This window comes from Elgaria multicarinata, chromosome 8 (assembly GCF_023053635.1).
Source record: "Elgaria multicarinata webbii isolate HBS135686 ecotype San Diego chromosome 8, rElgMul1.1.pri, whole genome shotgun sequence".
NCBI classification, from domain to species: domain Eukaryota; kingdom Metazoa; phylum Chordata; class Lepidosauria; order Squamata; family Anguidae; genus Elgaria; species Elgaria multicarinata.
In genome coordinates, this window is record NC_086178.1 from 89984692 (window position 1) to 89999251 (window position 14560).

General features: G+C 42.9%; 1 protein-coding gene across 1 annotated transcript in view; it reads left to right on the plus strand.

Annotated features, from left to right (window-relative positions):
• Nucleotides 1–513: 513 nt before the first annotated feature.
• The window catches only part of MICU1 (mitochondrial calcium uptake 1), a 170675-nt gene continuing 156628 nt past the window's right edge, over nt 514–14560 (plus strand). Inside the window, exon 1 of the mRNA XM_063132984.1 lies at nt 514–654. The gene's annotated coding sequence lies outside the window, so the exon portion shown is untranslated. The remainder of the gene's footprint in view (nt 655–14560) is intronic.

A 14560-nucleotide genomic window follows, 5' to 3' on the forward strand; every position in this document is an offset into this window, starting at 1 on the left:
AATGGGTCTACTTCATGCAGGACTAACATTGGATACTACCCAGAGAATCTGCTCTGGGTTCCAAAGGAGCAATCCAAGGTGCTGAACTGGATTTCAGACAGAATCAGTCCGAACTCTAGTGTTCCTGTAGAGTTCGGAGTGGTCCTGGCTGAAACCCAGAGCGGATTCATTGCTCCCATGAGATTGCAACCACCAGCTTCTACTGATATACACACGCTTCACACGTGCTGAAAGGGACCTTTGGTCCACGAAAAGTTATATGCCAAGCGGAAAAAACAATCTTTGAGGTGTTTTCGTTGCTTCGGCGGCGGCGGCAGCAGACGATCACAGCTACCTCTCTGCCAAACCTTGGCACAAACAGCAACTAAGGAGGAAAAGAGAGCGGGGGGCGACTTTCCCGAGGCGGAGGGGGCGGGGCTAGGCGCGGGAGGGGAAGCGCTCCGAGGACGCCATCACGCTGCGTCTGACGGAAGGCAGGGGGCGGAGTCGGGAGGCCGGGGCGGAGTCAGGGGACGGGGCCTGGCTTTCCCTCTTGCTGGGCTGAGGGGAGCGCTTCTTCGTGGCCCCGCCGCCGGTGTCTCGTCCGAGCTTTCGTCTCGCGGTCTCGGGAGCCGCGGAGAGGAAGACCCAGCGCTCAACCTGTAGACTCTTCAGGTAAGGCTGGGGCGGGAGGAAACCCCCCAACTGAGGCAGACGGGAGCGGGCGCGTAGGGCGTTCGTGTTATTAAACGCATCCTGTCAGTGTGGAGATAGTAGTCTAACGTGTGTGTGTGTGTGTGGCTGGGGAGGAATCTCAATCCAGATTGGAAGTCACGTCTGGAACGCCCATCCCCAACTCCACGGCGAATGGGAACTGCTTGAGGATGATAAATAAAGGCAATCTGCACATGGTCAAGGGGCTCTCTTCCTTTTTTAATTTCAAGAACGGAGTAGTAGCATGGAAAGATAGCTTCGGAAACACGCACTTAGTATCGTCCCCATTCCCTTTGCGGTGTGGCGCAAATCAAGTCCAGACTATTTTCTTTCTGTATCCAGAAATGCTGCTCAAAACTGGCCTTCTCCCTGCCGCTGCCCCTTCCCTCTGCATGTTCGGGGATAGAACAGTTATTTCTAATGTGGGAAGTGGTTGCCTGTAAACCATTTCACTTCTGGACCATGTTTTTACCTATAAAGCATGTCACACCTTTATGAAGCGTGTTAACTTTGTAAAACTTTTTTTTTAAAAAAGAAAAAAAGCCTTCTCATTTTGTCACATTTTTGCCCTCATTTCATCCGGTGCTCACTTCCCTCCTTTTGCCACAACATTGCTAGTAAGTCATGATCCTCTTGTTGTGTGACATATTTTTATGGATGGTTGCTGATGTTTATGACTATGAGTGTAGAACTGGGAGATGATGATAGATTTGTAAAGCAATGTGTACCGTGATGGCTGGAGGCATGCCCAATAATGAGTGTGATGTTTAGCATGTGTTTGTATACATCAGTGTAATTATCTTCTGTGTGTCCCTATCCTGCTGCCTGGGTCTGTTATCTGTTCTATATTCCGTAAGCGTGACATCATTGGAAATGAGGAAAAGTGTGTGGCACATGGGCAGAACATCTTTGTTTGCTTTAAAATCCAATATTGCCCCGTTTCAGTTGTATTAAAACATTTAAATGTTGGAATTGTTTTATAATGGTGATTGTGATGGCTTGGCTTAAGATGCAGCAGTACTTTGAAAACAGTATCCTCTTGCTTCCTAAAGGAGAGACTGAGTGACCTACATCTGCCCAGAACTTCTTTAAGGGGCTCACAACAACAGCCTCCCCACCCCCTGCACCGTAGAAAGCTTGCTTAAGCCAATTATCTGTTCTTATGGCTAACAGGAAAAACTCTTAGAATTACAGCCCAGTGCTATTCAAATTCATGTTTACTTGAAACCAAGCCCTTCTGATCTAAGTGGGCCTTACTTCTTTGTAAGTGTGCTTAGGACTGCACATTTGTTTAGTATTGTTTCTTTTTTAATAAGTCTTTTTCTAAACTATGTAATGAATCTTTTGCTAATGCTATTTTGAGAAAAGGTTCTGATAGAGTGATGTACACACACTGTTTGGAAAACACTATCTCGACCACAGTATTATTATTATTATTATTATTATTATTATTATTATTAATTTATATAGCACCATCAATGTACATGGTACATTGTAAAACTAATGTGGATTCTGGCATCTCTACCTTTTTTTGTTATTATAGCTCCAGTATCATACAATTTAAACTAAGGTGGCTAGGCCTTTTTGTATTAGAGGACAAACATTTTCTACCTTATGTGTGCACCCTAAAGTTATGTGAGGTAAATAGGAGTGCAAATTCAGCAGTATATTATTTTATTTATTCAATTTATTAATTCTGTTTTTTTCCACCTTTCTCGAGGGAGCTTAGAAGAGCTTATGATCGTCATCAGACAGGAGAAAATTGTGTTTCCTTACCGTTGCTTTCCTCCCAGCATCTGTCCCATGATACTTCCTCTTAATTCACACAGGGGAAGAAAGAGGAAGTAAAAAATGACCATGTGGCCCATTCAGTGGGTGTTTTTATTGCACATGAAATGGCGGAACATTTCATTTCTAAAAAAATTATAATCGGATTTACTGGAGTCTATTTTGTGATGGAATGAATGCCAGGAGTGGTGGATGCACAGAAGGTGGACAGCATCATTTAAAGGATGTGAGGAAAAACCATGAGTAGGCAGTAATGACCGTGTGATAAAACACTTGTCTGATGATGCTCTATATGGCTGCTGCATTTTTATCCCCACGACAACCCTGTGAGGTAGATTAGGTAGAGTTGATGGCGCAAGAGATTCATTGCGGAGTGTGGATTTCAATTGGTCTCTCTCTAGCTCTAGTTGACACTCTAACCTATACATCACACTGACTTGTGCCTCCTCTGCTGCTATACTCTGATTACTGATAATCTGGCAAATCATTGAAATAGGATTTGAATGTATATCACCTGAGTTGTAGTCTGACATAACCAGTACACCATGTAGACAGTGGGTGATATAAATCCTGAATTTCAGTTAACCAGAGGCCCTGAAGATTCCTTTCTTTCTTTTTTTAAGCAAGAGAGCCATCTATAATATTTTAAAATCCTAAGGGCCACAGTCAGACTCCTTAAGAGAGCAATCCTACCTGTATGGGGGCAACCAACTGGAGGAGTATGAAATACACCAGCTCCAGGGCGAATGTAGTTCTCCTCCTATGTTCGGAGCATGGGAAATCATAGCCTCTCCCTGAGCGCCCCATGAAATGTCACCTTTTTATGCCCTCCAACATTGGGGTTCCAATGTCGGAGAAGTACTGTCTACAGTCCTTTCTGCAGCCTTATGGAGGAGGCATATGAAGGCAGATCTTCCTCTTTGAGGGTGGAGCTCTCTTTCTCTGCCCTTGCAGGGAGAGATTTGAAAAACCCTGTGCTTCCTGAGATACACTCATAGGGACCATAGGATTGCATCTTAAATTAATCCAGTTGTACAAAGTTTTATGCATTTGAATAATCTAAGTTTTAACAATTGGATGTCTAAAGGGATTGAAACAGTCCCCCATTGACTTTTGTATGTTTGACTTAAAATACCTCTTTAAAAAGTATGCCACATTAATTTTATTTATTTATTTATTATTTAGAATATTTATATACCGCTCCCCATTGAAAAATTTCAGAGCGATGTACAAGGTAAAATGAAAATAAAAACAGAATAAAAACAGTTAAAACAAAATTTAAAAGAAGCAATAACAGTAATCCAAGGCAACATGTTAAACATCTTCTTGGAATAAAGATGTTTTCAGGAGGCGCCGAAAGGAGTACAAGGTTGGCGCCTGCCTGACCTCCAGAGGCAGGGAATTCCACAGGAGGGGCGCCACCACGCTGAAGGCTCTTCCCCTGGTGGATTCCAATCGGAGGATGGATCTATGTGGAACCACCAGGAGCAGGCCCTCGGATGACCTCAGTTACCGGGCAGGTTGGTAAGGGAGAAGGCGCTCTCAGGTATCCTGGTCCCAAGTTGTTTAGGGCTTTGTACACAAGTACAAGAACCTTAAACCTGGCCCGGTAGCAAATAGGCAGCCAGTGCAGTTCCCTCAGCAGAGGAGTTACATGCTGGAAAGGGGCAGCTCCAGACAACAGCCGAGCTGCAGCATTCTGCACTAGCTCCAGCTTCTGGAGCAGCTTCAAGGGCAGCCCCACGTAGAGCACGTTGCAGTAATCCAATCTTGAGGTTACCAATGCCTGTACCACCGTGGTCAAGCTATCCCTGTCCAGGAGAGGCCGTAGTTGGCGAACCAACCAAAGATGGTAAAAGGCACTCCGAGCCGTGGCGGCTACTTGAGCCTCCAACGACAGAAATGGGTCTAAGAGTACCTCCAAACTATGAACCTGTTCTTTCAGAGGCAGTGCAACCCCACCCAGAACAGGCAATGAACCTGTCTCCCGGACTCGGGAACCATTCACCCACAGGGCTTCTGTCTTGCCAGGATTCAGTCTCAGTTTATTGGCCCTCATCCAGCCCATTACTGAGTCTAGGCACTGGTCCAGGACCTGCACAGCCTCACCTGATTCAGTTGTCACAGGGAGATAGAGCTGCGTGTCATCAGCGTATTGATGGCATTTAGCTCCAAATCCCCTAATGACCGCTCCCAACGGCTTCATATAGAAGTATAACATTGGGGGCAAGATGGTGCCCTGCGGCACTCCATAGCTCAATTGCCAAGAGTCCGAGGACTGATCACCCAATGCTACTCTGAAAACAACCCCATAGGTAGGACCGGAACCACTGTAAAACAGTCCCTCTGATGCCCATCCCACAGAGTCGATCCAGGAGGATACCATGGTTGATGGTATCAGAAGCCACCGAGAGATCGAGCAGGATTAACAGGGTTGCATTCCCCCTGTCCCTCTCTCGATAAAGGTCATCCATCAGGGCGACCAAGGCTGATTCAGTCCCGTAACCAGATCGGAACCCAGACTGGAATGGATCTAGATAATCAGTATCCTCCAAGAGTGCCTGCAGTTGCTCCGCCACAACCCTCTCAAGTACCTTCCCTAAAAAAGGAGTGTTAGCAACTGGGCGGTAGTTGCCTAATACCATCGGGTCCAGGGTGGGCTTCTTCAGGAGTGAATAATTTATGTGCTGAATAAATATCTCAGGTGTATTTTCAGTAGCCAAAAGCATTAAACTAAAATATTTCAGCCTACAATATGGTTTAAAGCACACTTAGAGCACAATCCTATTGGGATGGCCATACACCTCTGAATGGAAGGAGCAGTGATCTTCACCTCCCCACTCCTCCAGTTCTGTATTTTAGCTAGACTATTTTCTGTTTAGGTGGAGCTCGTTGGAGGAGGAGGATATGAGGCTGGAGAGGCCTGGGGATACAGTATAACCCATCCTCTCAACTCCCCTCCCCACCCTCCAGAACAGCCCCTTTAGCCTCTCTCTGAGATCAATTTTGTGACCTCGGAGAGGCAGCTGGTACAGGTTTTTTGCACTGGCTGTGAGGGAGTGTGGATTCCATCAGAACCCAAAATATCCTATGCCCCCCCCCCCCCCAGCACTGTTTAAGTGCTATTGGATTGCTCTTGTCATGTGGTTTAAATCAGGAGAGAAGACCCTCAGGTTTTCCCTGATGACCACGTCCCCTTTCTCTGGCTCCACCTCCTTTCTTCCAAGCACCAGTCATTTGCTAGCTTCCTGGCTTTCATGTAGTTCCCCGCCCCTATTCTGAACAGTTGAAATGCTTCTCCTAAGGTTTACTTAGGGCAGTAAGAACTTTAAGCTAAAATCTGATGGCGCTTTTGGGTTTTTTGGCCCTGCCACTTTTGCCTTTGGGCCCCTGAGAGTTTCTACAAAAAGGAATTCAACCCTCGGGCTGAAAGAGGTTCTGCACCCCTGTTTTAAATTTTCAAATTAATCCAAAGCTTTACTTGTACATTATTTTTATTGGAATACTTGCAGATATTTTAAGACACAACAACTGAATAGCATAGATGCTCTTACATTGTTTTAGTTTTAAGGAAAATAATGATGTTAACATACTAATTTTAGCATACCCAAAGAGCTAGGTATTTTTATTTTATTATATATGCCTGTGTGGTTTCGAGGGGAGTCACCTGAAAAAAAATTAAATTACGATTTGACTGATATTTCATGTTTCTAATTCACGTTATGAAATGATGCATTTTTTGAAATGGACATCTTTCCATAGAAAAAAAATAGTGAATAGGTTCTATCATACATTACTGTGCAATATGGGTCACTGAAGGGAAAATTAGGTAGAATCTCCCTTTTTCTCCTAGGACAAATTAGGTAGAATCCCCCTTTCATGTGCCTTGGGGCTGATCTACACCAAGCAGGATATTCCACTATGAAAGTGGTATGGAAGCAGTATATAAAAGGCAGGAGCCACACTACTGCTTTATAGTGGTATTGAAATGCATGGACAACTGTTAGGAACCATGACACATACCATATACCGCTTTCATACCACTTTCATAGTGGAATATCCTGCTTGGTGTAGATGTGTCATGGGCCCCAACAGTTGTCAGTGCACTTCAGTACCACAATAAAGCAGTAGTGTAGATCCTGCAGTGCACTTCAATACTGCTATAAAGCAGTGGTGTGGCTCCTGCCTTTAATATACTGCTTTCATACCACTTTCATAGTGGAATATCCTGCTTGGTGTAGATGAGCTCTTAGTTTGAATAATTTGGAGTGATGTGTTCTAAACACATTTCTCTGCAGTTGTTCACTACATGTATAGTAGTGAATGATCTGCTGGTTTTGTATGAAGGCATAGGTTTGGATTATAGTTTTTTCTACATTCCTTCCCATCTCTACATTCCTTCCCAACTACCATTCCTTAGTAGTGATTTTTTTATGTTGATTTGAAAATGCTCACAGCTTGATTGATAAACTATTTACTTTTCCACTTTTTATTTTTCTAAAAAAATCCATTTGGGCTGCTGCTATTATTATACTTTTATTTATTTATTTTGTCACAGTCCACCATGTGCTGTACAGGTTAAACATGCTGAAAGTGTCTACATTTGCTTGTTGCAACAGCAGCTTTTACAGAGTGATGTCTTCTCTAGCCTTGACTGGTGATTTTCATTCCTCCAGAACTAAGTCTCTGTTCCTAGGGGCAGAAACATAGTGACTGGGTTTGGATTTATTTATTTATTTATTTATTACATTTCTATAACGCCCAATAGCCGGAGCTCTCTGGGCAGTTCACAAAAATTAAAAATATTCAAAGTATAAAACAACAGTATAAAACCATAATATAAAATACAATATAAAAGCTCAACCAGATAAAAACAGCAGCAATGCAAAAGTACGAATTTAAAACACCAAGTTAAAATTTATTTATAGACTGTTAAAATACTGGGAGAATAAAAAAGGTCTTCACCTGGTGTCTAAAAGCATATAATGTAGGTGCCAAGCGAACCTACCTTGGCACCTTGGATGACACACTAGTCAACAGTTCACATTTGCATCACCATTGATTATTAATGTGTTGGGCTTCATGGGCTATTTCACATGTCTACAGAGTCATGAGGCAAGAATGACAGAAATCCCTGCCACTCTTAATAAATAATAATAATAATAATAATAATAATAATAATAATAATAATTTATTTCTTACCCGCCTCTCCCTTTGGATCGAGGCAGGGAACAACTTTAGTATAGAATCAATACATCTTTAAAATTCTTGATTTTACATTGATCTGGATAGGCCTGCCGGAAAAGGCTAGTCTTTAAAGCTGCCTTAAAATCACATATAGAGTTAATTTTACGAATTTCCTCTGGTAGGCCATTCCACAATCTGGGGGCAACAGAAGAAAAGGTCCTCTGGGAAACTGATGTCAGCCTAGTTTTAGCTGACTGAAGTAAGTTAACCCCAGAGGACCTGAGTGTGCGTGGTGGACTATATGGGAGAAGGTGATCCCGCAGGTAACCTGGACCCAAACCATTTAGGGCTTTAAAGGTAATGACCAACACTTTGTACTTTGCCCGGAAACTAATTGGCAGCCAGTGGAGTGACTTTAATGTTGGGGTAATATGCTCACCCCTAGATGTACTGGTGACCAACCTGGCTGCCATATTTTGAACTAGTTGAAGTTTCCAAACTAGGTACAATGGTAGCCCTTTTTAGAGCGCATTGCAGAAGTCAAGCCTTGAGGTTACCAGCGCGTGCACTACTGTCTTTAGGTCTTCTGACTCTAAGAAGGGGCGCAGCTGGCGTATCAGCCGAAGCTGATAGTAGGCACGCTTGGCCGTTGCATCTATCTGGGCTGTCATTTGGAGCACCCCCAAACTGCGAACACAGTCTTTCAAGGGGAGTGTAGCCCCATCCAGAACTGGTTGACACACCTCCAAACCTAGATCAGAGCCCTTGACAGCAAGCACCTCTGTTTTGTCTGGATTCAGCCTCAGTTTGTTTTTCCTCATCCAGCCCATTACTGCCTCTTGCCCAGTGGGGCTCTGTAGGCATGTGTCAGCCATCCCGTCGGCTACACATGCACTTCCCAGCATGTGCACATGCTATTCCTGGGTGAGGTGCTGCGATTGGCAGAGCCCCACATGTTTCCAGGGACGTGCACTTTCCTTTGCCCCCCCCCCACTGCGATGCATTTGGATATCAGCTCGACAGGATAGAAGGAGCTCCCTCCATCCCCTTGATCTGATATCCAAATGGATCACAGGGCTGGGGAGGCGAAGGACGTCTCCCATGGCTTTCCATGTAACGTCAAACCACGGGAGATATCCTTCTGCCGATATTGGGGCGGGGTGCGCAAGCATTTCCTGCCACTGTCAAGGAGTTCAGTCCACCATGGAGTTCTAAAACCACCGTTGAGAAATGTGTTGTCTGAACTGAGCCATAATATTTGTATATGAGTCTGACAATGGTGCTGTGAAGGAGAAGCTTAAATTGGATAATATGGTCATTTGTATTACAAATGCCTCTCCACTGCATCCTCTTTGAAATTATCAGTGACATTAAATGTGTTAATAATGCATAAGTAGCTGGAGAAGAATCAGAGGTCATTTGGGCTGAAACCCTAAATACACCAGCATCTCCCAACCCATTACTCTACACTTAGCTGGGAGGAAATCCCACTGAAATTAGTGAGGCTTACTTCTCAGTAAACACATCGTGATACATCGGAAACTGCTTATACTGGGCAAACTAGTCTGCACTGCGTCTATTGTTGAGGAAGCTAACTTTTGGGAATAAAAAAACGGTGTTTCAATTACAACTTTATACAGAATAGAAGTGGTGACTGTCCTAATCTAATTAGTATTTGGTGTGGTTCTGTTGTTGCAATAGGTGAGGATGTTTACTATGTCATGATCCAACTTTAGAAGTAATTAAATGAGATAATGTGAAGAATTTCCTCAGAGTGTTGTAAATTCTTGTTATTAAGCTGGTGTGAAATACTTCACAACTCTCCTTTTTCAGAAAAAGCACGGTCACTAGATGTGACATTAATTTTTGTTACTTATGAGACTCAAGCCCACAATCTGAGTCTGGGTTCTTCTTGAATGGGGGTCTGTGGGCTTCTCAAACCATTTTAGCACCAAGTTGAAACAGTCTTGCATAGGAAGCTGCCTTATACTTACGTTGGTCCACCTTATTCAGTACTGTCTATACCACCCTTCCCATACCCGGTTCATTCCCGCTGTGTTGGACTACAATGCTTATTATCCCCAGCCAGCAGGCCATTGGGCATGCTGCCCGTGGTGGTGGGGTGATGGAAGGCACTAAGTTGGAGAAGGCTGGTCTACTCTGGCAGCGGCCTTCCAAGTTTTCAGGCAGGAGATGCTTGGGTTGAACTTGGACATTTTGTAGGAAAGCATATGCTGTACCATTGAGTTTTGTTCCTTCTTACTTAAGCCTCTCAGGACCAGATATACACAGCTTGATGCAAGAGTAAAGCCTGGTCTGTATGTGCTGTGAAATGAGGTGACATCCTGTGACGATAAAGCAGACTATTCCGCTTCAGACTGCAGCAGGTGGAGGAATCACATTCTTGTATTTATTTATTGTATTTTTATACCACCCAATAGCCGAAGCTCTCTGGGTGGTTCACTTCTCTAAGCAAAACAAACACATGCTCTTTGAAAGTAGAGAACAAGCACAGAAGGGTGTGGGCTGTTTGTTTGTTGTTGTTGTTGTTGTTGTTGTTGTTGTTATTATTATTATTATTATTATTATTATTATTTGCAGGAATTGTGTTAGCTTTAAAAAATGTTGCACCCACATCCGGATCTGAAACCTGCCTAGGTTTTTACTATCTCATTCTCCTGCATGTGTAGGCCAAGCCTAAGAACGCCACTCTTCTCTGGACTCCTGGCTGGCTTCAGCAGCTGGCTTGCTGGGATTTATGGAGCCTTAGTGCAGCTGTCGGGATTCATAACAACATCTCAGTATCTTTTTTCTTTTTTTTACATGTTAGGATCCGGCGCTGATGATAAAAGTGCTGGCCTAAGTTGTCTCAGCCATCTTAATTTCCTGTACATCCCAGAAGCATTCTGTGAAATTGAAATGGCTGCTATAGGAGAGGCTTCACACAGTGCTTTTCTTATTTGCTTTGGGCTACTTACTGCAGGTGTGAACATTTTGTGAACATGTCGATTTAGGGTGCAATCCTGGGTGTGTTTAGACAGGAAAAAGTAGGACTTTTTATGTTTAAAAATACATCGGATTGCACCCTTACTGGCAGAACCTGAATCTTTTATTTGCCATGCTTAGTCAGAAAATGGGGTATAGATTCTATACATTAATTACTTTTCCCCCCTGATCAATAATTGGATTTTTTTGCACGTTGACTTGGCTTGCCTCGGTGTAGTTATAGATAAATGCTTATCTGTTTGGACAAGAGGATAATAATGAGCAACAAATGCGTCATTATTTTTAAAGCTACAAACATAAAAAGATTCAATTAGAAGCAGTGATACATTCGTTAAATATGGAGGAAAGCATATGTGAAGGTTTCTCTAGATACTTTCGTTTTTCTTTTACTATTATAGCTTTATCATTTTATATTCATACTAGTTGTCTTAGTGCCAAACTGCTCAATTTAATAGTAAATTAGCTCTTTAAATTGAAGTAGAATTTGCTGAGTGACTCTCTAGTAAGTAATTATAATGAATTAATCTCCTTAAATACAAAAAGTTAGTAGCACAGAAGACATCTATTTCTTGGATTTGTTTTTCCTCTCAGAAGCAAATGATCTCAAGGAATAATGCAGAACTAATCCTGTCTTATGGCTGACACTGAAAAATCCAAAAAATAGCTATTTAGGCTTTTAATACTAGTTTCAGCTGTAATGAAAGGCTGCCGTATATATCCAGGAGAAAATGACATTCAAGTGGACAGTGATCAGAATTGGCCCAGTGTCCCAGAACTGGCATTTAACTTGTGTTTTGATACATGCTCCTTAATGCCTGGAGTCAGAAAAATGTATCAAGTGAGGGGTGGGAGGGGAATAAAAGCATTCTCGTGTCAAAAATTCCAAACTTCTGTTGGTTCACCAGTGTGTTGCTTTACTGTGAAATATTGAAATAGCACCAGGGATCTTAAGCCTTGTTCATGTCTTACAAACTTAGGTTTAAGTCGCTGTTATTGAGTGGGTGTGCACTGGGAAAGGTGTCTTCTCAAGTCCATAACAGACTCTGTTCAGTTAAAAGATTTAATAAGTGGCCCTGGGTGAAAAACAGGAATATAATCTTGGCTTCATACCTGGGGCTGACGCAGGTCTTAGGTGGTGAGTCCATGTGTATGATAGCTGAAAAATATCCACTGTGAGGTGGCGAAGGCATAGCCATCTGATGGGAATCAGGCCATTTATTAGATGGAGTGATGGCTTTCCAGGCTACATTGCCTTGGTTTCTGTTCTCAAACAAATGGAATTTCCCACTTGGTTGGAATTAATATGATGAAATATTAGCCTGAGCTCTGTCAGAGAAATTACTTGGGTACAAAATTTCATCTTCTTTCAGAAATCTAATTCAGATTAATAATACAAGTACCGTGGGTAATGTTTTATCTGGTGATGCTGAAAAAATGTCAACTTGAGTGAAAGTGGCAGTGAGGCAATCTCGGAAAAGACAGTCTGGGCAAGTTAACATGTAGCAAGAAGAAGCTGACATATTCTGCAAATATTATACCAAAGGCTTCTCTGTGCTGCGACTTCATTGCGCACGAATGCAGGTTCTATGTAGTTTTAATGTGCCTCTAACCTGTGGTACTTGATCAAAGGGGAATGAATACAGGCCTCTGCTCAAAACTGACCTAAATTGAAAAGAGGTTAAAAGCTTAGATTTCTTCCTGGAAACGCCACATGGGATTTGACCGTTGTGTGGATGTATCAGGTAGAGCAGATGCTGTGCTTGTTTGCTTTCCTTGCCTGTTACCCTGGTTGTGTTAATAATGCATTGTGTTAATAATGCACCCTCCACCAACTTTACAACTATCCATAAAAAACATCCATAAACCTGGTTCACAAAGTCTGTGTCTTTTGCTTGAGAGTCATGCAGCATCACTTGAAACTATTCCAGTTTTGTGCTGTTAAGTGTGGTTGCTAGATCTCTTTAAAAGCGCTCTAGCTCTGAAAGAAAATGCAGCCATAGCTTCTCTTGCCCTAATCCTTTCCTCCTTTTCACTGTAGGGCAGATAGAGTTGCCTTGTGCAGCAGGCAGAAATGTGGATTATGGGACCAGGGGAAGTACAGGGTGGATAAATCCACAGCTGCATTCTCTTTAGCAGCTGCAAGGCAGCTAGAGATGGTTCTCCAAGTAGTTCTCTGGCAATCTTACTAGTAAGACTCTTTTATTTGAAAGAAATAAAGGGGAGGGCTATCTGGAAGTTTGATATACAGTTATACTCCACCCATGCATTGTCTGCGACAATAGTTGGAGACATAGGCCATTGCTAGAGCAGGCTATATCCCAGGCTGATACCCAGGATCGCCCCTGTGCGTCCAGATGATGCACAGGGGATCCCAGGCTCAGGGAGGGATCAACCCTCCCTGGCCCCGGGATATAGCCTACACCTTTCAGCCCGATTTTTCCCACGTCTCCCGAGACAGCAAGCGTGTAGCCCGTTCCGCCGCTTTTCCCAGCTCTGTGCAATTACTCGCATGTAGCCGGGAGAAGCTGCGCCCGGCGGGGGGGGGGGGGGAGCGAGGAAATCTTTTTTTAAAAAAACAACAACCTACCTTTAGTCGTTCGTGTGCTCCTGCGCAGCCGGCCCTTTAAAAAAAATTTTTAAACAAATGGCGGACGCGACGAGTCTTTCCTTTAGTCCGTTGCGTCTGACGTGTAGACAAGGGCAACAGCCCACGATTTTAAGGTAGGTCTAGCAAAGGCCATAGACAACATTAGAAATGGAAACCTGAGAAGAAGCAAACAACAAAAGGTGAATAGACTACTTACAGTGCAGACCATCTTCATATGAAATACAATAGGGATATCCTGTGATATAGATAAAGCTTCAAAAATGAATGTGATGTGATTTAAAGAGCTTTGAAAAAACTTATATGGCTCTGCTCTTTGCCCTCTAATGACCTTTAAAAAAAACCCACTGCCATCTCTTTTGCCCATTTTTTTCAGCTGTGAGGACTAAAAATGTTTAAAACATACCTTTCAAGAGGAAACTTGTGTATGGTTGTAAACTAACTAAAATTATTTTTAAAAATTGAATGTTTAGTTTTTGGAATAAAAAAGCAAACAAAAGTGGTGAAAACTTCACTTTTAAGAACATTGCATGCACTGTGCTTGCCTGTCTACTAAAGCTAATTGGTTTGCAAATTCTAACTGAGATGAGGATGTATCTTTCCCAAAGTCTATCGCACACGTCTTCTAGTGCAGTGGAGCCTTACTGCTGATTAGCTCCCCTGGGTTCAGTTATAGTACAGTTATCATCCTCTCTGATCTGTCACTGGTTATGAGTATACAAAGGAGGATGGCATTTTCTATAGCAATTGATGCCGTATTAAACCTAGTGGGTAAATCAAAGTAATGCATTGGTTTTTTAAAAAAAATAAGATTAGAAGAGTGGCTGTAACTTGGGACATCTACAGTTAAAAGTAGTGGACCTGGGAAAAAATGCTGACTGATGCTTTGTGAGAGCCATCATCAGTCAGAATAGATAATACCAGGCAAGATGGATTATCAGATGCAATCCAAGGTACTCTTAATATGGCCAGCAATTAGATATGAGCTTTTTGTGGGGCATTTAGCAATTTCATCCTTCTCTTTCTCCCCACTCTTCCTTTTGTCCATCGCCGGCTGTTTATATCCCTGTACTTTGGCTTAAATATCTCTATATTAGAGCTACTGTAGAATCGAAGAGAGCTTTAGCGCATGGGCTTGGCGGCTAAGCAAAATTCTGTGATCATTTAACTGGGAGTCTCTTAACTGGGAGTCCGCAGTTTTGCTCATCATGCATGCCTTGGAGACTACAACCTTGGAGCTGCAAGGGGGATGTGGTGATCCCTGCCCTTCCTCAAGGTTCT